The sequence below is a fragment of the Bos taurus genome, chromosome 6, assembly GCF_002263795.3.
Source record: "Bos taurus isolate L1 Dominette 01449 registration number 42190680 breed Hereford chromosome 6, ARS-UCD2.0, whole genome shotgun sequence".
In the NCBI taxonomy this organism is placed as follows: Eukaryota; Metazoa; Chordata; class Mammalia; order Artiodactyla; family Bovidae; genus Bos; species Bos taurus.
The window spans coordinates 84,524,323-84,549,430 of record NC_037333.1 but is presented as its reverse complement, the minus strand read 5'-3'; the positions used below and the strand labels follow the sequence as shown (position 1 = coordinate 84,549,430).

The window sequence follows — 25,108 nt, the reverse complement described above, 5'->3', positions numbered from 1 at the left end:
TTGGCTGGGGCAGCAGTAACAGTCTCAAGGGTACAAGCATATATAATTCTCCCATGGAACTGGGGTCTATGTTTGTTGTTTGCTTCAGCAACACTGGGAGTAGGGAGAATGCAGCGGTGGTGCAAGCCCTGATATGACAGAATTCTGCAGTAGCTTAGGACTAGGAGTGCAGTGACATATAGCAGTACAGCCGTGGAATGATGAGTCAAAATTCCAACTCTGGCCTCAGGAGAAGTCACAGAGTAGTATCATGGTCCCATTGATGGCCTATTAAAGCCACATGTCAGGACCCATGAAGTGGACTGTAGAGCAGCAGTGGTGTGTTCCCAGTTGTGGTGGGTCAAAGCACTGACTTGGCACACAGAGTGAGGTAAAGTGTAGGAGCACTGTGGCCCAAACAGTGCTAAAGTGAAGCTGAGATTTAGGACCCAGGAATAAGTTGTAGAACAGCAGCAGCTCAGCCTAAGTAATAACCAGTCAAAGCTACAACTCCCAGTTGTAGCTTTGTAACTAGGAATATAGAGTCAGGTTCAGCAATAGCAGCATGACTTTGTTATGGCAAGACCAAGCACTAAGGTAGAAGCTGGGGGCAAAGCAGGCAGCAGCAGCTCTCATCCCATACATGTAGGGCACTGTGGTCACAATCAAGGAAGGTAGGGTGGGTATGGAGGTGATAGGTCCCGAAGGTCAGGTATTCCCCACAGCGACTTGTCAAAATAGGAAGACACAGTAGTAAAGACTCTGGACAGCTCTGTCAGCTGGAATCAGTGCTGGTAAAGACTGTAAGTCCTCAGTAGCAAAGACTGCAAATGTCTATGATGGTGAGACTTGCTGGAATTCTGTTTTCCTTTTCCCCATGGGATGAAATTCCATTGACAGAATCCTTGCTGGTGTCAAGCTACTCTGAACTAGAAGAGATGGTGATCTAGTTAAAAAGCTTTCCCATGCTTTGCTACATGGCCATCCTGTTTTTGCATTCTGCAAAGGTTTCTGCTCCATTTTTGTTGTAGTGCAGAACTTATCCAGTGTAATTTAAATTGGTTTCTACTTGTTCATTTATTGTTTTTGTGGGGGGTACAGGTGTTTGGAACTCCTAACCTTCCAACTTATGGATGTCATCTTATCTACTTCAGTGTCAAGGAGACTGCAAACATAAGATCCACTCACATGCTATTGTTATTACAGTAGTCTATACATTTCTCTCTTACATGTTAATAACATAGTTGACTTGCATGTGCAAAATCATTGACTTTTATATCAGTGATAATACTGACAAAACAATATTAAACACTTTATTATCATGAAATGTTCTACACTTTGACCTTTCAATTGATTTCCACAGCTGCTGACTACTCATAAAATTTAGTTATTTGAAGTGTAGGAGTTAACTTTTAACTTCCTGATTGATTTCTCCTTGGATAAAAGCATGAGCAATACCAAAATGATAGAGTAATTTTTAAATACTGCATATGAGCAAGATGTCTATGAAATCGCTCTCACTTCTGCTGCTACTACTGCTGACTTGCTATTTTAGCTCTGGGACTTGTGGAAAGGTGCTGGTGTGGCCAGTGGAATTTAGGCATTGGATGAATATGAAGGCAGTTCTGGATGAACTAGTCATGAGGGGTCATGAGGTGACTGTTCTAATATCTTCAGCTTCCACTATTACTGATGCCAACAAACCATCTGCTTTTAAGTTTGAGATTTTCCATGTATCTTTAACTAAAGATGATTTTGAGAATGCTGTCAAGAATTTGATTGAGAAATGGACTTATATGGCAAAAAAATTCGTTTTGGAAAAATGTTTCATCATTGAGAGAATTGAAAAGTTTACTTTGGGAATTTTCTGGAATGCTTATGAAAATGTGTAAAGAAGTTGTTTCAAAAAAGAAACTTATGACAAAACTACAGGAATCAAGGTTTGATGTCCTTTTTGCAGATGCTGCTGGACCCTGTGGTGAGCTGCTAACTGAGATACTTAGAATACCTTTAGTGTACAGTCTCCGTTTTTTGCCTGGCTATTTGTTTGAAAAATATAGTGGAAAACTTTCATTCCCACCATCCTATGTGCCTGTTATATTTTCAGCATTAAGTGATCACATGACATTCATGGAAAGGGTCAAAAATATGATATATGTACTTTATTTTAACTTCTGGTTCCAAATATTTGATGAGAAGACATGGAATGAGTTTTACAGTGAAGTACTAGGTAAGTCGTCTTTTTGGTTGGTAGCATGAAGTCCTAATTTTCCAAGTGCCTTCGAAGGTGACCACATAAACATAAAGCCACAGGATTTGTCTCTTACAAGGAAATGAGGGAATGAAAATACAAAATGACCCATCAATCCCATAAATATTATGGAAACACTTAAATCATAGGGTAACGTAGAACCTTGTGGCCCCTTACTAGTACAGGACACTCCAGGAAATTGTAAACCACAAATTGAGGCACTTAGGATATCTCCAAACAATTATATACGTAACTCATGAAACTTCATCTTTCAACTTAAAAACGTCACTGGAAACCTCATAAAATATCTTGATAAATGAAGACAAGTAGATTAAGGTATTACAAACACATTTGTAGTGTGAGTATCTAGGTAGCATTTAGAAATTGTTTTTACTTGTGTAGCTCAGTTTCCATATATTATTCATTATATGCATAAAAGTTTCCTGATCATATTTCATTATATCATATCATATTATATGTATACACACACACATACACACACATATATATATATAGATATATATTTGTTTTATCAAAGAACATACACTTTCAAACAACTTTTTCTACATTATTTCAAATTTCTTTCCCCATATTATCTAATATATTCATATGGCAATATTCTCATTTGATCTAGTATTTGTTGTTACTTTTGTTTTTGCTTTTCCTTTAAGGTAGACCCACTACATTTTTAGAGACAATTGGAAAAGCTGATATGTGGCTGATTCAAACCTATTGGGATTTTGAATTTCCTCGCCCAGTGCTGCCAAATTTTGAATTTGTTAGAGGCCTCCACTGCAAACCTGCCAAACCCCTACCTAAGGTCACCTACTCCTCTTTGTTGTGCTTTGTTAACTTTTTACTTTCAGTAAGAATAATCTTAAAAATCCTAGAATTTTGATCATAGTAAATCATATAAGGGAAGCTGGATAAAGTGACCTTCCAGTTAGAAATTGATATATTTCCATACCAACACAATACCTGAGTTTCATTATCATTGCAAAATAAAGTGGGATACCTGAGAGACTGTGAAAATATGTCAGTTAAATTAAGGCCTTGATAATTCAAAATAATAGAGATAAAATATTCATTAAAAAATAATTACAAAGGGACAAGCATAGTCCGGAAATAAGTGCTAACATGCAGAGGAAAGGTGTGGACACAGTTTCTGCCACCAGACACTCTATCTAGAAAGACAGAATGAAATCAAGTAATAAAATGTGTTACTATAAGGAAAGATGAAAATGCCAAAGAAACATCCAGCAGGAATCATATAAAATACTTTGGAGGCATTGATAATTATGGTGAAATCTAAAGGATGCTCAGGAATAATTGAAGGTAAGGAATATTGACATTTTAGGAATCAATGAAGTTAAATGGTTTGGAATGGGTGAATTTAACTGATGTTACCATTATATCCACTACTTGGGCAAGAATCCCTTAAAAGAAATAGATTGGCTATATTGGTCAACAAAAGAGTCTGAAACGCGATATTAAGATGCAACCTCATAAACAAAAGAATGATCTCTGTTCGTTTCCAAGGCAAACCATTCAATATCACGGTAATTCAAATCTATACCCCGACCAGTAATGCTGAAGAAGCTGAAGTTGAATGGTTCTATGAAGACCTACAAAACCTTTTAGAATTAACAACCACAAAAGATGTCCTTTTCATTATACGGGACTGGAATGCAAAAGTAGGAAGTCAAGAAACACCTGGAGCAACAGGCAGATTTGGCCTTGGAGTACAGAATGAAGCAGGGCAAAGAGAACTCATTGGTCATAGCAAACACACTCTTCCAACAACACAAGAGAAGACTCTACACATGGACATCACCAGATGGTCAACACCAAAATCAGACTGAATATATTCTTTGTAGCCAAAGATGAAGAAGCTCTATATAGTCAGCAAAAACAAGACCAGGAGCTGACTATGGCTCAGATCATGAACTCCTTATTGCCAAATTCAGACTTAAATTGAAGAAAGTAGGGAAAACCACTAAGCCAGGTATGACCTAAATTTAATCCCTTACGATTATAAAGTGGAAGCGAGAAATAGATTCAAGGGATTAGATCTGATAGACAGAGTGACTAAAAAACTATGATTGGAGGTTCAACATTGTACAGGAGACAGGGATCAAGACCATCCCCAAGAAAAAGAATTGAAAAAAAGCAAAATGACTGTCTGAGGAGGCCTTACAAATAGCTGTGAAAAGAAGAGAAGTGAAAAGCAAAGGAGAAAAGAAAAGATATATCCACTTGAATGCAGAGTTCCAAAGAATAGCAAGGAGAGATAAGAAAGCCTTCCTCAGCAATCAATGCAAAGAAAGAGGAAAACAATAGAATGGGAAAGACTAGAGATCTCTTCAAGAAAATTAGAGATACCAAAGGAACATTTCATGCAAAGATGGGCTCAATAAAGGACAGAAATGGTATAGACCTAACAGAAGCAGAAGATATTAAGAAAAGGTGGCAAGTATAGACAACAGAACTATACAAAAAAGATCTGCATGACCCAGATAATCATGATGGTATGATCACTCAACTAGAGCCAAATATCCTGGAATGTGAAGTCAAATGGGCCTTAGGAAGCATCACTACGAACGAAGCTAGTGGAGGTGATGGAATTCCAGTTGAGCTATTTCAAATCCTAAAAGATGATGCTGTGAAAGTGCTGTCCTCAATATGTCAGCAAATTTGGAAAACTCAGCAGTGGCCACAGGACTGGAAAAGGTCAGTTTTAATTCCAATCCCAAAGAAAGGCAATGCCAAAGAATGTTCAAACTACCGCACAATTACACTCATCTCACACGCTAGTAAAATAATGCTCAAAATTCTCCAAGCCAGGCTTCAACAGTACGTGAACCAAGAACTTCCAGATGTCAAACTGAATTTAGAAAAGGCAGAGGAAACAGAGATCAAATTTCTAACTTCAGTTGGATTATTAAAAAAGCAAGAGGGTTCCAGAAAAGAATCTATTTCTGCTTTATTGACTAGGACAAAGCCTTTGACTGTGTGAATCACAATAAAGTGTGGAAAATTCTTAAAAATATGGGAATACCAGACCACCTGACCTGCCGCCTAAGAAATCTATATGCAGGTCAAGAACTGAACATGGAACGGTTAGAACTGGACATGGAATGACAGACTGGTTCCATGGAATCAAGATTGCCTGGAGAACTATCAATAACCTCAGATATGCAGATGACACCACCCGTATGGCAGAAAGTGAAGAAGAACTAAAAAGCCTCTTGATAAAAGTGAAAGAGGAGAGTGAAAATGTTGGCTTAAAGCTCACCATTCAGAAAACTAAGATCATGGCATCCGGTCCCATCACTTCATGGCAAATAGATGGGGAAACAGTGGCTGACTTTATTTTTCTGGGCTCCAAAATCACTGCAGATGGTGACTGCATCCATGAAATTAAAAGATGCTTACTCCTTGGAAGAAAAGTTATGACCAATCTAAGTAGCATATTAAAAACAAGAGACATTTCTTTGCCTATAAAGATCCATCTAGTCAAAGCTATGGTTTTTCCAGTAGCCATGTATGGATGTGAGAGTTGGACTCTATTGAAAGCTGAGCACCAAATAATTCATGCTTTTGAACTGTGGTGTTGGAGCAGGCTCTTGAGAGTCCCTTGGATCTAAAGGAGGTCCAACCGGTCCATCCTAAAGGAAATCAGCCCTGAATATACATTGGAAGGACATAAGCTGAAGCTAAAGCTGAAATCCCAATATTTTGTCCACCTGATGCGAAGAACTGACTCATTTGAAAAGACCCTGGTGCTGGGAAAGATTGAAAGTGGGAGGAGAAGGAGATGACAGAGGATAAGATGGTTGGATGGCATCATCAACTCAATGGACATGAGTTTGAGTAAACTCTGGGAGTTGGTAATATACTGGGAGGCCTGGTGTGCTACAGTCCATGGGGTTTCAAAGAAATAAACATGACTGAGCAACTGAATGCTACCTAACTAAACTGAACTGAAGGTATAGGAAGATACAAAAGAAAAGCATAGTCATGACAGTTACCAAGAAGTCCAAGTTCAGTCTAAACAGGAAGAGGCTGAGTAAAGAGGCAGAAAATGCTGGAGATTTAAGTTGCAGACATATAATTATAAGGAGTTTGGCACATCTAGTAGGACATAAAGGAGAAAATTAAAAGGGTAAAGAAAAGGGAGAGATGGTCACATTAAAAATAAAATCACAGGATATAGTTACCTTGTTGGATTGTAAAGTGGCAAGAGTGGAAAGGGACATCATTTAGCAGGTTGTTGCAAGATATAGGCAGTGATGGAAAACCAGACAAAAATGTCCATAGAGATATAACCACACTATTTTATAATAATAGCACCAACCTCATATTGTACTTGAGGGAAAAATGTGTTAATACATGTGAATTATCCAAAATGTCACTGGCTCATACTCAGTGATCCAGAAGAAATATTATTTTCTTTAATTTGTTACTATCACATACTGTCAATAACCCAATGTGTGTCAGCCACATAGATCTAATTTTTAATTGAAATTGAAATTATTTTCCTAATCATCAAGATTATATTATCCAGCAAACTGTCAGGGAATAGACATCCCATGGAATCTTTTAAAAGCAAATTTTAAAAGTTAACTTAACTAAAAAGGTAATAAAAATAATTTAATAAATTCAACAAAATTTACTTAAATAAAGCTTAATTGACATTTAAACTTTTTTTAGTATTAAGAAATTTAAGTTTGCACCGTTTTTGTGTCTCCTGTATAGAGAATATCCTTTAGCATTTGTTGGAGAGCTGGTTTGGTGGTGCTGAATTCTCTCAGCTTTTGCTTGTCTGTAAAGCTTTTGATTTCTCCTTCATATTTGAATGAGATCCTTGCTGGGTACAGTAATCTGGGCTGTAGGTTATTTTCTTTCATCACTTTAAGTGTGTCTTGCCATTCCCTTCTGGCCTGAAGAGTTTCTATTGAAAGATCAGCTGTTATCCCTTATGGGAATCCCTTTGTGTGTTATTTGTTGTTTTTCCTTGCTGCTTTTAATATTTGTTCTTTGTGTTTCATCATTGTTAACTTGATTAATATGTGTCTTGGGGTGTTTCGCCTTGGGTTTATCCTGTTTGGGACTCTCTGGGTTTCTTGGACTTGGGTAATTATTCCCTTCCCCATTTTGGGGAAGTTTTCAACTATTATCTCCTCAAGTATTTTCTCATGGTCTTTCTTTTTGTCTTCTTCTTCTGGGACTCCTATGATTCAAATGTTGGAGCGTTTAATATTGTCCTGGAGGTCTCTGAGATTGTCCTCATTTCTTTTAATTTGTTTTTCTTTTTTCCTCTCTGATTCATTTATTTCTACCATTTATCTTCTACTTCACTAATCCTATCTTCTGCCTCCATTATTCTTCTATTTGTTGCCTCCAGCGTGTTTTTTATCTCATTTATTGCATTATTCATTATATATTCACTCTTTTTTATTTCTTCTAGGTCCTTGTTAAACCTTTCTTGCATTTTCTCAATCCTTGTCTCCAGGCTATTTATCTGTCATTCCATTTTGATTTCAAGATTTTGGATCATTTTCACTATCATTATTCAGAGTTCTTTATCAGGTAGATTCCCTGTCTCTTCCTCTTTTGTTTGGTGGGCATTTATCCTGTTCCTTTACCTGCTGGGTATTCCTCTGTCTCTTCATCTTGTTTATATCTCTGAGTTTGGGGTGGCCTTTCTGTATTCTGACAGCTTGTGGAGTTCTCTGTATTATCTTAAAAAACTGGAAATAGAACTGCCGTATAACACAGCAATCCCACTGCTGGGCATACACACTGAGGAAACCATAATTGAAAGAGACACGTGTACCCCAATGTTCATCTCAGCACTGTTTATAATAGCCAGGTCATGGAAGCAATCTAGATGTCCATCAGCAGATGAATGGATAAGAAAGCTGTGGTACATATACACAATGGAGTATTACTCAGCCATTAAAAAGAATACATTTGAATCAGTTCTGATGAGTTGGATGAAACTGGAGCCGATTATACAGAGTGAAGTAAACCAGAAAGAAAAACACCAATACAGTATACTAACACATATATATGGAATTTAGAAAGATGGTAACAATAACCCTGTATGCAAGACAGCAAAAGAGACACAGATGTGTAGAACAGTCTTTTGGACTCAGTGGGAGAGGGAGGCGGGGGATGATTTGGGAGAATGGCATTGAAACATGTATAATATCATATAAGAAATGAATCGTGAGTCCAGGTTTGATGAAGGATACAGGATGCTTGGGGCTGGTGCACTGGGATGACCCAGAAGGATGGTATGGGGAAGGATGTGGGAGGGGGATTCAGGATTGGGAACACGTGTACACCCGTGGCAGATTCATGTTGATGTATGGCAAAACCAATACAATATTGTAAAGTAATAAACCTCTAATTAAAATAAATAAATTTAAATTTAAAATAAAGTAAAATAAAATAAAATATATTTAAAAAAAAGAAATTTAAGTTTTTGGCAATCAGATGAGCAAGATGAAATGTAAAAAACAATTTTGTAAGGATTGAGGCTTCTTACCAGTGCTCTAGATAAAATGAAAAATCTTCTTCAACAATATAAATGTTGCCTTAGTAATTTGCAGCCAAATCCAAACCTTACTTGCTTTCACATCAGCATTTAAACCATTCTTCATTTGAAATCCCAGCGGTTTACATCTTATAGCATAAAAGAGATAACTCTATCTATTATAAGAGAACAGATGTTTTCTGCCTACACTGATCCTCTTTTTCAATTGTTCAGTCATGTCTGACTCTTTGCTACCCCACAGACTGCAGCACACCAAGCTTACCTGTCTTTTACCATCTCCTGGAGTTTCCTCAAACTCATGCCATTGAGTAGGTGATGCCATCCAACCATGTCATCCTCTGTCATCCCCTTCTCCTCCTGCATTCAATCTTTCCCAGCATCAGGGTCTTTTCTAATGTGGCTCTTCACATCAGGTGACCAAAGTATTGGAGTTTCAGCTTCAGCATCAGTCCTTCCAAAGAATAGTCAGGGTTGATTGCCTTCAGGATTGACTGGCTTGATCTCCTTGCAGTCCAAGGGACTCTCAAGAGTTTTCTCCAGAACCCTATAGAAAACCTCAGTAAACGTTCCCTTAAGGAATGCAGGTCTCAACATCATAGATGATTAACAGAATGAGCACAGAGAAAATCTACCCTGCATATATAAGAACCATAAAGACTGTACAGATTAAAAAAAAAAGAGAGTCCACAATTTCTACCAATTGAATCTAAAACCATCTGTAGTTTCAAAATATAAGGAATTCTATGTATAAAGTAATATTCCTTATGAAAGAAAGCAAAAAATCTAGTCCGTTTTAAGTTGACTTAAGACATAAATAGAAAGTCATCTTTAGCCAACTGTTTGTGGTCTCTTTTTAAAAATTAATTAATTTTTGTCTGTCCTAGGTCTTCATTGCTGTGCTGGCTTTCTCTAGTTGCAGAGCATGGGCTTCTCACTGAGGTGGCTTGCAGGCTCTAGACTTGCAGGCTCAGTGGTGTGGTGCTCGTGTTTAGTTGCCCCTGGGGATGCCCTGAGGCGTGTGAGATCTTTCCAAACCAGGGATCAAACACATTCCCTGCATTGCCAGGAGGATTCTTAACCACTGGGTCACCAAGGAAGTCTTGTGATCCCTTAATAGATCATTTTGTCTACTCTTTATTGATGGCAAAATGAAACTGATATCTTTTTCAAGGGTAAAATTCAATATCTGTTTTATTCTCTCTGTTTTTTAAATTGATTCCAATTTTATTGGAATGTAGCTGATTAACAATGTTGTGATAGCTTCAGGTGGACAGCAAAGGGACTCAGCCATGCACATACATGTCTCCATTTTTCCACAAACTCCCTTCCCATCTAGGCTCCCACATAACATTGAACAGAGTTTGCTATGTTATCATTTAGGTCCTTGCTGGTTATCCATTTTAGGTATAGCAGTGTGTAATATCTGTTTTGATTGCAAATTGCTTGGATTACCTATAGTAATCTTCCCAGAGTCCAAAGGCTGACATAGATAGTGAAAGTTCTGTGCTATCTAACCCTATTTTTGAAATTTCAATTTTTTCATTTCAGGAAAGTGATAATTTTAGTAGGAGGGGAGGTTAGGAGAAGAGGAAGAAGAATGAAGGGAAACATTAATAGTAGTATGATCATGATAAATTAGCAATATTTGCTATTATTTTCAAGCTAAAGAAACAAGATTTAATTCCAACTCAATGACTGTGAGGACTTCATTGCATAAGGAAACTGCTTATTCACACCATTAACTTTTCCAGTAATTATTGGATTCTAAGAAAATTTCTGCCCTTTTTAAAGAATTAGGATATTTGACAAAATGCATCGAGTCATAAAAATGCTTATAGATTTTGCTTCATAATATACTTCTATGAAACTATACAGAAAAAAATAATCAAGATGTCTTAACACAATATGTCAGGCAATAATTCAAAAATGTCAATACTGGAAATAATAGAAATAAAGCAATGTTTAAATAATTTATAAATGCTCACATCATACCACTACAATGATTTCATTAAAGAATGCTTAATTACACTGTCAGCTATGAGGTTTAGTTGGAAAATAATAAATATAATAAGAGCACAATTTTCTTCTAGGATAAAACAATATAAGCTGGAATTACAATTATATATATATATATATAATGCATATTCAATGATAGAAGTAGAATAAAGATTAGAATGAAAGCACAAATTTTAACATAATGTCCTTTATGTTTATCCAGGTTGTCAAAAATGGCAGGATTTCCTTCTTTCTCACTGGTGAATAACATTACATTCTGAGTGTGTGTATTCATGCGTGTGTTTGTGTGTATATTTATCACATCATTTTTATGGATTCATCCATTGATGGGCACTTAAGTTGTTCCCTTGATTATTGTGAATATTGTTGCACTAAACATGGGAGTGCATGTATTTCATCTACCTTATTTTTATTTCCTTTGGTTATATACGCAGAAGTAGAACTGCTGGCTCATACAGTAGATGTATTTTTAATCTTTTGAGGAAATTTCATTTTGTTTTTGATAAAGATGGAACCAATTTACATTCCGATTGCCAGTGTAAAAACATTCACTTTTATTCACATTCTCACCAACACTTTTCTTGGTGGTGGATTTTCTAATTTTGAATTGCATTTCCCTGATAATTATTGATATTGATATTGATAACTGGTGACCATTTGGATGTCTTCTTTGAAAAATGTCTCTTTTGTTTATCTGCCTATTCTTTAATTGATGTTTTTGTTGCTATTGTATTTTGTGAGTGCTATATATATTTTGGACCTTAGTTCCTCACTCAGTGTGTAATTGTGAAATTTTTCTCCCATTCTGTACTTTGTGTTTTCATTTTGTTGATTGTTTCTTTTGTTGTGCAGAAGCTTTTAAGTTTGATGCAGTCCCACTTGTTGATTTTTTTTATGTCATATTCAAAAACAATCACTTTCAAGACTACTGTTAAGGAAGATCATCTCTACATTTTCTTTAAAAGTATTATGGTATCTGGTGTTATGCTTAAGTCTTTGATAAATCTGAGGTAATATTTTGAGGGTGTAAGATAGGGGTCTCATTTCATTTTTTTGCCTATGTTTATTCAAGTTTTTCAAAAGTAAAAGAAGTGATTATTCTTTCCCTGTTGGGTATTCTTGGCTCTTTTGTTGAATTTTGGTTGGCTATATATGCAGGGATTTTTTTCTAGACCCTGTATTATGCTTCATTGGTATGTGTGCATTTATAGGCCAGTACCATATTGCTTTAAATGCTATCACCTTGTACTTTAGCAAAGTAGATGGGCTTCCCGTGTGGTTCAGCTGGTGAAGAATCTGCCTTCAGTGCTGGAGACCTGGGTTCAATCCCTGGGTTGGAAAGATTCCCTGGAGAAGGAAATGGCAAGCCACTCCAGTATTCTTGCCTGGAAAATCCCATGGATGCAAGAACCTGGCAGGCTATGGGGTCACAAAGAGTCAGACAGGACTGAGCAACTTCAATTTTGTACTATAATTTGACATTTGGAGGTGTGATGCCTTTGGCTTTGGGTAGCATGGATATTTTAACAATATAAATATCCTGATCCATGAACATAGGATGTCTTTCCATTTACTTATGTTTTCTTCTATTTCTTTCAACAAAATCTTGGAGTTATCACTGCAAAGATCTTATACTTTACTGGTTATATTTCTAGTTATTTTCTTGTTTTTGGTCCTATTGTAAATGGGGTAGCTTTTCCATTAATAGTACATACAAATGTAACTGATTTCTCTATGCTGATTTTACATCCTGCAACTTTACTGAATTTACTGATTAGATCAATTTTGTGGTTAAATCTATCTTTTCTGTGCAAAAATCTATGCCATCTGCAAAAAATGACAATTTTACTTCTTCCTCTCTGTTTGCATGCATGTGTGCTTCGATACCCAGTTTTGTCTGCCTTTGCAACCCTATGGACTGTTAGCCAACCAGCCTTCTCTGTTCATGGAATTTTCTAGGCAAGAGTACTGGTGTGGGTTGCCATTTCCACTTCCAGGGAATCTTCCCTACTCAGGGACTGAATCCGTGTTTCCTGCATCTACTGCATTGGCAGGCAGATTCTTTACCACTGAGAAGCCCTCTTTTCTGATTAAGAAGCATTTTACTCTTTGTTTTGCCTAGTTACTGTAACTAGGACTTCTAGTACTATGTTGAATCAGTGTGAGAGTGGCATCCTTTTCTTGTTCCTGATCATAGAGAAAAAGCTTTCAAGTTTTCATTGTTGAGGATAACATTAGCTTTGGGTTTGTGTGCATATATATATATATATATATATATATATATATATATATACACACACACACACACAAAGTCTTTATTGCATTGAGGTATGTTCCCTTTATACCTAAAAAATGAGGGTTTCTATCATGAAAGAATGTTGTATCTTTTCAAATGCTTTTTTTGTGTTCATGTGCATCTGTTGAAATGACCAAGTTATTTTATATTTCATTCTATTAATGCATAATGTATAAATTGTATAATCTATATTATAATAAATCTTCTATATAATCTTCTAAAATTATTATATAATTTTCTATATAAGATATATATCAACTTTTTCTAAAAATATGTGAATTTGAAACTAACGATTTCCTGGATAGAGAATTTAGTAAATCTATTTCCTATTTTAATTTTCTGTGCTTTTGCATATTTTTTGCCATGTCTGTATTATTTTCATAAAAATTACCAGGAAATTAGAATAGCTAATACATATCAGTAATTAATTTGTGAAAAGTGAATATATTATAATAATAACAAACAGATGCATCTTTCACAGTATAGATGAAGCACCATTGGGTAGCAAGTCATTGAGACAAAATATTAAAGACAAATAAATCTAAATCCTGCTACAGGGAGTTGGTGATGGACAGGGAGGCCTGGCATGCTGCGATTCATGGGGTCGCGAAGAGTCAGACACGACTGAGCGACTGAACTGAACTGAACTGATCACTAGAATGCATACATTACCTGGATGCACTATGTGAGTCATAAGAAAGTTTAGTGGTCTTATCACTGTGACTGATATCATTAGGGTGAAATTATATTCTGAAAAAATGTGCTACACAATATGTAGTCTGCAATATTAAAGTCTGAACATTTTTTTCATTTCTTTTTTCTGTTAAAAATAGTTTTGAAAAAAAAAATAGTTTTGAAAAAAAATGATACCAATAATTAGGATCAGAAAGTATACATTCTGTGATAGAGGAATTCAGTCATTATCTCACGAGAGAAAAGAATAGTGAATTTAAAACAGAAGGAAGAAATAAGAAAAGGTGAGTACATGGATTGGATCAGCTATTCAGGAAAATTTTCATCTACATTTTTTGTAATGGAGTATGTTGAGAAATGTGGAATTCATCTGTTAATAGTAGAATAGTAACAATTTTTAAAAATGAAATGGAGTTAAGAATCATAAGACAAAATAATTCAGAAACAGTTACAGGAAAATACAGATTTATTAGGACCAGTCGGACATGACTGAGTGACTGAAGTGAACTTCTGAGGAGCTTTATTTAGTCTGAAGTGGACTCGAAACGTGACCAGACCTCTACTGAAGAAGGCCATGGGGTACCTCTCCCACTGTGATCCTGGGGGGACTGAAGTGATGATGTTAGGGTCCCTCACATAGCACATCCTACTCCGACATCAATTATACAATATTAGTTCAGGACAAAGGATGTCATATATAAACAAACTCAGTAATATGGTAACTCAAATATGTGACTGCTCAAGCATTGCTGTTATTCAATTGCTAAATCGTGTCTGACTCTTTGCTATTCAAACATATCTCTGGGTTATATATTAGATTCATAGGACTGGTTCATAGAACTTTAAAACTACAAGCCAGACTCTTCAATATCAGTCATTAGTAATTTAGCAAGGCAGAGTTGGGAAAATTATGACAAAGTTTCATGTAAGAAAATGAGAAAATGACAGACATAAACAAATTTGAATCATGGAATTTTCTTAGTGCTCATAGTAAGGAAAATGAAATCATAATGAATAAACTAAAATTTAAAATAATTCTCCAGAATGTCTGAAATAAATAAATGACTTATTAGATCTATAGCAATAAAGAATTAGAGGTGATTTAAACCCTGCAGTGTAGATTTCCAAAAATCTGTTAGTAATTAATAACATAATTGATGAAGAGTCTCAGTATAATATTGCTTCACAGTATCTCCTTGTCACCACTGTTTATTGGCTCTATCTCATTTCCTACTTATACACAAACACATTTGCACAGATCAGTTGCTCAGTCGTGTCCGACTCTTTGCGACCCCATGAATTGCAGCACGCCAGGCCTCCCTGTCCATCACCAACTCCCGGAGTTCACTCAGACTCACGTCCATCGAGTCAGTGATGCCATCCAGCCATCTCATCCTCTGTCGTCCCCTTCTCCTCCTGCCCCCAATCCCTCCCAGCATCAGAGTCTTTTCCAATGAGTCAACTCTTCGCATGAGGTGGCCAAAGTACTGGAGTTTCAGCTTTAGCATCATTCCTTCCAAAGAAATCCCAGGGCTGATCTCCTTCAGAATGGACTGGTTTGCACACATTTGCACAAATACACATAACACATAATAGAAGAAATTGACCTCATCTCATCCATTTCCTTCCCAAGGACCTCAGGGATGTCATCTGTTAAAAAAGACACCTATGACTAAAAACTGTAGGGGCTTCCATGGTGGCTCAGATGGTAAAGAATCTGCCTAAACTGAGGGAGACCAGGTTTGATCCCTGGGTAGGGAAGATGCCCTGGAGAAGGAAATGGCAAACCACTCTAGTATTCTTGCCTGGAGAACTCTATGGACAGAGGAGCCTGGTAGGCTACAGTTCATGGGGTCTCAAAGAGTCAAACAGGACTGAGCAACTACACTTTCACTTTCAAAAACAGTATGGAGTTTCCTCAAAATTTTCTAAAATAAAATTTTGGTGTTTAATACTGAAAAACACAACTGACCAAAGTCAAAGATGTGAAGTTAGCATGTTCAAGAATCAAGAAGGCAGGAGGGAAATTACTTTATAAACTAACTATATATATGTGGTAAGAATAATACACACTTTTGAATTTAAAACCTGTCAATACACACTGTTTCTGTTGAGTTGCTCAATTGTGTTTGACTCTGTCACCCCATGGAGCAGCAGCATGCCAGGCTTCCCTGTCCTTCACTATCTCCTGGAGTTTGCTCAAACTCATGTCCATTGAGTCAATGATGTTATCCAACCAGCTCATGCTCTGTCATTCCTTTTCCCCCCTACCCTCAATCTTTCCCAGAATCAGGGTCATTTCCAATGAATCAACTCTTCACATCAGTTGGCCAAAGTATTGGCCAAAGCATTAGTCCTTCTAATGAATATTCAGGACTGATATCCTTTAGGATTGACCAGTTTGATCTCCTTGCTGTCCCAGGGACTCTCAAGAGTCTTCTCCAGCACCACAGTTCAAAACAATCATTTCTTTGGTACTCACTCAACTTGATAGTCCAACTGTTTCATCAATACATGACTACTGGAAAAACCATATTTTTAGTGTATGGACTTTGTCAGCAAAATGATGTCTTGGCTTTTGAATACACTGTCTAAGTTGGTCACAGCTTTCCTTCCAAGCATCTTTTAATTTCATAGCTACAGTCACTATTCACAGTGATTTTGGAGCCCCCCAAAATAAAGTCTCTCACTGTTTCCATTGTTTCCCCATCTATTTGCCATGTTGTATTTAAGCCAGCAATTTCACTCTCCTCTTTCACTCTCAAGAGGCTCTTTAGCTCCTCTTCACTTTCTGCCATTAGGGTGGTATCATCTGCATATCTAAGTTTGTTGATATTTCTCCCAACAATCGATTCCAGCTTATGTTTCATCCAGCCTGGCCTTTCGCATGATATACTCTGCCTATTACTTAAATAAGCCGAGTGACTAGATACAGTCTTGAGTTAGTCTTTTCCCAATTTTGAACCAGTTCGTTGTTCCATGCCCAGTTCTAACTGTTGCTTCTTCTCCTGCATACAGGTTTATCAGGATGCAGGTAAGGCAGTATTCCCATCTCTTTAAGAATTTTCCACAGTATGTTGTCATCCACACAGTCAAAGGATTTAGCATGATCAGTAAAGCAGAAGTAGATGTTTTACTGGAATTCCTTTGCTTTTCCTATGATCCAACAGATGTTGGCAATTTGATCTGTGGTTCCTCTGCCTTTTCTAACCCAGCCTGTACACCTGGGAGTTCTCAGTTCACATACTGTTGAAGCCTAGCACCAATACATATGATGTGGCAATTCCTCTTCTGGTTATATATACAAAAGAATTGAAATGAGGATCGCAATGAGATATTTTCACACCATATTCATGAAAGCAGTATTTATAAGAGCCAAGAGGCTGAAGAAACTGAAGCATCCATAAACAGAATAAACAAAATATTGTAGATACAAAAAGATGGAGTATTACTTAATCTTTAAAGGAAAATTCTGACACATGTCACAACATGAATGAATCTTATGCTAAGTGAATTAAGCCAGAGGTGAAAAGATAGACTGTACAATCCAACTTGAAAAAAGGATCTAATCTAATCTGTTGAAACATAGAGTAGAATAATGGTTCCCAGGAACTGAGGAAAGATGAAAATGGAGTTTCTTAATGGGTACAGATGTCCATTTTTGCCAGATGAAAAAGTTCTGGAGGTTGGTTCACAATGTGAATATAGTTAACTTTACTGAACCATATTCATAGGAATGATTAAGATGGTAAAATTTTATGTTGTATTAATTTTACCATGATATTAAAAAAAAAAAAAAAACAGTGACTACTCTAATAATTTCTAGACTGTCTGATTTTGTCTCTTTAGTTTTTTTTTTTTTTTTTCCTGGCAAACTTTTCAATACTGTTTGCTATGCTGTTGTTGCTCATTTGTGATGAGTAAATTCTTTTTCACAGGAAATGGAAGAGTTTGTTCAGAGCTCTGGAGAAAATGGTATTGTGGTGTTTACTTTGGGGTCAATAATCAGTAACATAACAGAAGAAAAAGTCAATGTAATTGCATCAGCTCTTGCCCAGATTCCACAAAAAGTACGTAAAGTAACTTAATAGTGGATGAGTACTTAAGGAAACTATTAAATTCTGTAAAAAACCTGATTACAGATATATTATGCAAGAAGGACAAACTATTAAGATATCTCCAAATTATCTCAGATTTATATTAAAAAAACAAAATATATATGGTAGATGGTAGAACAGTACATAGAATGTCTTCCTGACCTTAAATTTGGATTAACACTGTAATCACAAAGAAAATATGTAAGAGATAGGGTGTGAATTTTGGTATTGTAATGGTAGTGTGGACAAGAAAAGAAATCACCAAATTCTGTCTTGTCGTTTGCCCGTTTTCCCAAAGGACTCCTGAAGACAAAATAAACATACAGATGTTCTCAGGAGTTTAATTTTCATGGTATATGTGGCCTCTCAATAATGTTTAGCAATATTTATAAAAGTCTGGAGTGCTTCTTGCAGTTTGTACTTGCCAGGAATTCCTGGTCCCTTTTACATTCCCTAAGTTTTGGAACAGACCTAATCAATGTGCTTTCCAGGTTGCTATTCAGAGAAAGGTTGGCTTCTCTTACTGCCTAGGCTAATTTTTTGCTGAAAAACTAAAGTTACTTTACATTCACAGAGCAAATAGAAGTTAAACACTAGTAAATTATAATCTAGCTTATAAGAATTGCTTGGAATTACAAAACTGGTCCTTACTTTGCTACTATACCCAGAGACCGAGTTAATCAATACTGTCGGTGCTTTCTGCTTCATTGTTGAAGCATTCAGGGTCAGTTGAATAACGTTAGTGTCACAATTATGAAACTTTTTCAACAGCCTTGTTGTCCCTTACAAATTACCAACCGACTCTTTTTTTCTAAAGGTAAAACATTTCCAAGCCTAGTATGATAATACTGTTAATAATCTGGTGGTGGCGGTTTAGTTGCTGTCGTGTCCGACTCTTTTGATCTCATGGATTGTATCCTCCAGGCTCCTCTGTCCATGGGATTCTTCAGGCAAGAATACTGGAGTGGGTTGCCATTTCCTTCTCCAATAATCTGGATTTATGTAAAAAAAAAAACTCCAGTTCATTGTTTTTGGAAGTAGTATTTAACAATTTGTAATCTAAATGAAATTATATTTCCTAGACAGCCCTAATTAACTTATTATTAATAAACTATAAATAAGCAGAGTATTTCTCTTAAGTTGCTGATTGCATACATTTTCTTCTCTGCAGTAAAATTGCAAAATTCTAATAAAATAAGTTATATTAACATGTGGATATAAGTAAACACTTATAACAGTTAAAAAGAAATTGGTGAATAAACTTAAAATGAGATTTAGAATGCAAACTAAAACAAAAATATGTGATATATTAAAAATTTGCCATAGTCTTTCTGCCCTAGAAATAAGATCAAAATGCAAAAATTTCTTAAATATTTGAATTTGTCATTGAAAACCTATTTGTCTATGTCATCATATGTGACATGTCATGATAGCATTCCATCTCAGATTGAACCTGAAAATGAGTACATCAAATGTGGGTATTGTTATTCAGTAGTATATTAGTAGTTATTATCAATTAAGGCCTCATGCTCTGATTTACTTATCTGTTATACAGAGGCATTTAAATTTTATTTGCTTAAAATTTTAACACTATGACTTTGAAGTTTAACTCATGGAATAAGGCATTTCCTTTACCTTAACAGGTTCTATGGAGATATGATGGCAAGAAACCAGATACCCTAGGGCCCAATACTCGTCTGTATAAGTGGATATCCCAGAATGACCTTCTTGGTAAGACTTGGCAGAAAAATATTGAAAACATGAGTAACACCTGAGCAGAGTGATTCTACTTCAATAAGAAACAAACATCCAACATTTATTATTCAAAAACTCCTTTGAGTTTAAGTAAGACAACTTTACTCCTTCATTGCTATTTTTAGCCACAGAGGAAAAAAAAATGAGAAAATTTAAAGGCATTGTGTTATACATGGTCACATCCTTTACATCCAGAAGCAAAATATGTTTACTTTGGGTATAATTACTTTTCACTGTGAAATTTTAAGTAACTCTGTGCACTGTTCTGTGTATGAATTCTCCCCTTACACCTATCTTTTCCACTCCTTCAGTTCAGTTCAGTTCAGTTCAGTCGTTCAGTTGTGTCTGACTCTGCCACCCCATGAACCGCAGCACGCCAGGCCTCCCTGTCCATCACCAACTCCTGGAATTTACCCGAACTCATGTCCATTGAGTTGGTGATGCCGTCAAACCATCTCATCCTCTGTCTTCCCCTTCTCCTCCTGCCCACAATCTTTCCCAGCATCAGGGTCTTTTCCAATGAAGCAGCTCATCACATCAGGTGGCCAAAGTATTGGAGTTTCAGCTTCAGCATCAGTTCTTCCAATGAACACTCAGGACTGATCTTTAGGATGGACTGGTTGGATCCCCTCACTGTCCAAAGGACACTAAAGCGTCTTCTCCAAAACCACAGTTCAAAAGAATCAATTCTTCTATGCTCAGCTTTCTTATAGTCCAACTCTCACATCCATACGTGACTACTGGAAAAACCATAGTATTGACTAGATGGACCTTTGTTGACAAAGTAATGTCTCTGCTTTTTAATATGCTGTCTAGGCTTTCCTTCCAAGGAGTAAGCATCTTTTAATTTCATGGCTGCAGTCACCATCTGCAGTGATTTTGGAGCCCAAAAAAATAAAATCTGCCACTGTTTCCCCATCTATTTGCCATGAACTGATGGGACCGGATGCAATGATCTTATCTTTCTGAATGTTGAGCTTTAAGCCAACTTTGTCACTCTCCACTTTCACTTTCATCAACAGGCTCTTTAGTTCTTCTTCACTTTCTGCCATAAGGGTGGTGTCATCTGCATATCTGAGGTTATTGATATTTCTCCCAGCAATCTTGATTCCAGCTTGTGCTTCATCTAGCCTAGCGTTTCTCATGATGTACTCTACATATAAGTTAAATAAGCAGGGTGACAATATACAGCCTTGATGTACTCCTCTTCCTATTTGGAACCAGTCTGTTGTTCCTCCAGTTCTAACTGTTGCTTCCTGATCTGCATACAGGTTTCTCAAGAGGCAGGTCAGGTGGTCTGGTATTCCCATCTCTTTCAGAATTTTCTACAGTTTATTGTGATCCACACAGTCAAAGGCTTTGGCATAGTCAAGAAAGCAGAAATAGATGTTTTTCTGGAACTCTCTTGCTTTTTCGATGATCCAGCGGATGTTGGCAATTTGATCTCTGGTTTCTGCCTTTTCTAAAACCAGTTTTAACATCTGGAATTTCATGGTTCACGTATTGCTGAAGCCTGCCTTGGAGAATTTTGAGCACTCCTTAGGGATATTTTTAACGATACTTGGAAATAAGAGTTCTTCTTTTTATTACCTGTGACTCTCCATTTTCTATCAAAAAACATCCATATCTTTTATATCAAGTGGTCACACATTTCATAATAAATTGTAGCTTTTCCTTCTGGTTCGACCACCACTCCCACTTACCCTCCTTGTTGCCTTGACACACTTCCTATCAGACTAAATGGCTTCATTATTGTTTTAGAGATTATATTTCTGACATGCCCTCCCTGTTTTTGTTGCAAAAATGTTTTCTTTTACCCAGAATTCCCTTTCAGATTTTTCACCTACCAATCTTGGATTCATTTGTGAAGTTCAAGTGACATCGCTCCTTATGAAGTCTTCACTTACCTCTCCAGCAGACTTAGGGATTTCTTATTCTGAGTTCTGAAGCAATTTAAATACAGTTTCATATGTTATCTAAAAGACACTGCTTATTTCAGTTGCTTTATAATGCTCATTTCTCATTTTATTTTTAAGACTTTTAATTAATAATTTTACTGAAATCCACTCAATTCTAGGTCACCCAAAAACCAAAGCCTTTATAACTCATGGTGGTACCTTATAATGCACTTTTCTCAGTTTATTTCTAAGACTTAAAATTAATAATTTTATTGAAATTCACTCAATCTTAGGTCATCCAAAAACCAAAGCCTTTATAACTCATGGTGGTACCAATGGCATTTATGAGGCCATCTACCATGGGATCCCTATGGTGGGCCTTCCTTTGTTTGCTGATCAACCTGATAACATTGCCTGAGTGAAGGCCAAGGGAGCAGCTGTCAGAGGGGACTTGGAAACAATGTCATCAAGAGATCTGCTCAATGCATTGAAGGAAGTCATTAACAATCCTGCATGAGTATATTTGTTTCACTACATTTGGTGATATCAAATACAACAATTGCCCCACAAGCTAGGTCATTTTATAAATTGATGTTTCTTTGCTTTTCCTTTAGCTACAAAGAGAAGGCTATGTGGTTATCCACCATTCAACGCAATCAGCCTATAAAGCCCCTGGACCGAGCAGTCTTCTGGATTGAGTTTGTCATGTGCCCCAAAGGAGCCAAGCACCTGAGGCCAGCCACCCACAACCTCACCTGGTTCCAGTACCACTCTCTGGATGTGATTGGGTTTCTGCTGGCCTGTGTGGCAACTGTTGTATTTGTCACCACAAAATGCTTTTCTTTTGTTACCACAAGTTTGCTAAAACAGGAAAGAAGCAAGAAAGGGAGTAGCTAAAGGCGTTATGCCCCTAGATGGAACTCCTCCAGTTTATTCCAGCACAAAAGAGTTATGATGAGCTTCCCCTGTGACAAAACAACAATTCACAATTTAGCATCTCAGGTCAAAATTGTTTTCAAGAGATTTTATACCTGTTTACAAATTAGAAATAAGTCGTGCCAAGAATAAAACTGGTGAAATCTTCAGTGAGGATAAAGCTATAGGGTATATATTGAAATTTATTATTTTAATTCAAAAGCTATACTGAAAGATTGAATTTAACTGTGTTTCACAGGTTATGCATAGTACAAGTACAGTAACAAGTCTATTCATAGTATCCATATTATATTGTAGATATTCAAAAATTTTACTCTATTTTGGTATAGAATTCTACAGTTTTGTCTTGCTATAGAAGCTATTCAATAATTGGAATTGTATCAAAAGATGCACACCTTCATTTTATTTGTGAGACCACTAACACTTGGATTTTACTATCCATCCAGCCTCAGCATCATTTTTTAACCTAAAGCCGTGGCAAGTCATTTGCCTTCATCCATTTTAACTTGTTTAACAGTGGAATATTTGTGGAATTAGGAATATAGCAACTGCTACCTGCTTCATAGTATAAAACTGAGATATTTCTGAAAATCTTTGATTTCATTACCTAATTCTCTATTTTTGATCATCTTTAAAATTAGTCACCTTATTGGGAGTTTAAATTGGTACAACCACTATGGAGAATGATATGAAGTTTCCTTAAAAACCTAAAATTGGAGCTACCATATGACCCTGCAATCTACTCCTTAGCATGTATCCAGAGGAAAGCATGATCCAAAAGGATACATGCACTGTCATTGTAGCACTGTTTACAATAGCTGAGACATGAAAGCAAATTAAAAGCCCATTGAAAGAGGAATGGATAAAGATGAGGCACGTATATACAATGGAATATTACTCAGCCATTAAAAATAATAAAATAATACCATTTACAGCAACATGGATGAACCTAGAGATTGTCATACTCAGTGAAATAAGTCAGACAGAGAAGAAGAAATATCATATGGCAGCCATTATATGTGGAATCTTAAAAGAAATGTTACAAATGAACTTGCAAAACAAACATACTCACAGACTTTGAAAATGAACTTATGATTGTCAAGGGGACAGCTGTGTGGGAGGTATAGTTAGGGAGTTTGGGCCTGACATGTACACACTGCTATATTAAAATGGATAACCAAGAAGGACCTACTGTATAGCATATGGAACTCTGATTAATGTTATGTGGCAGCCTGGATAGTAGGAGTATTTGAGGGGAAAATGAGTGCATGTATATGTACGGCTGAATCCCCTCACTGGTCACCTAAAACTACTACAATATTGTCAATCATCTATCCCAATACAAAGTAAAAAGTTTAAAAAAAAATAGTCACCTGGTTGCTTTCATTACCATATTCAGCCCTTGATAAGGTGTATAAGGTCTCAGTTGCATATAAAATATATGTATATAACCTGTACTCTAAAGGGACTTATGAAATTTTCATTTTTTCCAAATGTCCCTGCATGTATCTGTATGTGCTATGTTGTGCTTAGTCACTCAGTCATGTCCAACTGTTTGCAAACCCATGGACTATAGCTTGCCAGGCTCCTCTGTCAGTGGGGATTCTCCTGGCAAGAATACTGGAGTGGGTTGTCATTCCCTTCTCTAGGGGATCTTCCCAGCCCAGTGATCAAACCCAGGTCTCCCACATTGCAGGTGGAGTCTTGACTGACTAAGCCAACAGGGAAGCCCATGTATTTACATCTACATGCATATCTATCTATCTACACACACACACACACACACACACACACACACATATATATACACATACACATTCTTTCAAAACAAGACACAGCATCCATCACTTAGCTACTTGCAGATATGGTGTGAAATTCAACATGTTAAACACAAATTGAAATAATGACTATTATTCTATATAACCACACTTTAGATCAGCATTTCTTATTCTTTTGTCACTTATCTCAGAGCATATTGCCCCATCCCTCTCATAAGACTTATATATAAACTTTCACTCTTTTGTCATGATGAAAACAATATAGACATCACTTTCTTTAAACAGAAAAAGAATTGGTGGCTATTGTAGTGAGAACCACTACAAATCTCCAACAAAAAGTCAATAACCCAATTTGAAAATAGATGAAGATGAGTAGGAAATTCACAGAAGTGAAATGGTCAGTGATACATAGAATGTGACAAAGTTCATTTGTGCTTGAGGAAATGAAAACTGAGTCAATAAATTATTTTCCAACAGATGATTTGCAGAATAAATACTCTGGTAGAACCTAGTTTTTAAGGAGTATATTATGGAAACATCTTTAAAATTAAACATATTGTTGATGTTGTCAATCTACATCTGGTTATCTGTCAAGGAGAAAGACTTGTACATGTTCTTAATCATATTTTGAATATTCCCACTGGCACTTAAATGGCTATCAGTTAGTGAACACACTTACTTGCAATATATGTATAGGTTATATAGCCATGAGATAAAACGGATAGATTATGGGCAACATTGTTGAGTAGTTTCCATGTCACATTGCTAAATAAAGAACAAGTTCACAAATTATAAAAAATTAGCATGACACTCTTATTTGGAAACAAAATTAAGTCTATGTAAA

General features: G+C 36.4%; 1 pseudogene; it reads left to right on the top strand.

Moving 5' to 3' along the window:
* The first annotated feature begins 1,478 nt into the window (after positions 1-1,478).
* Positions 1,479-22,443, top strand: LOC781649 (UDP-glucuronosyltransferase 2B4-like; annotated as a pseudogene).
* The last annotated feature ends 2,665 nt before the right edge of the window (positions 22,444-25,108 follow it).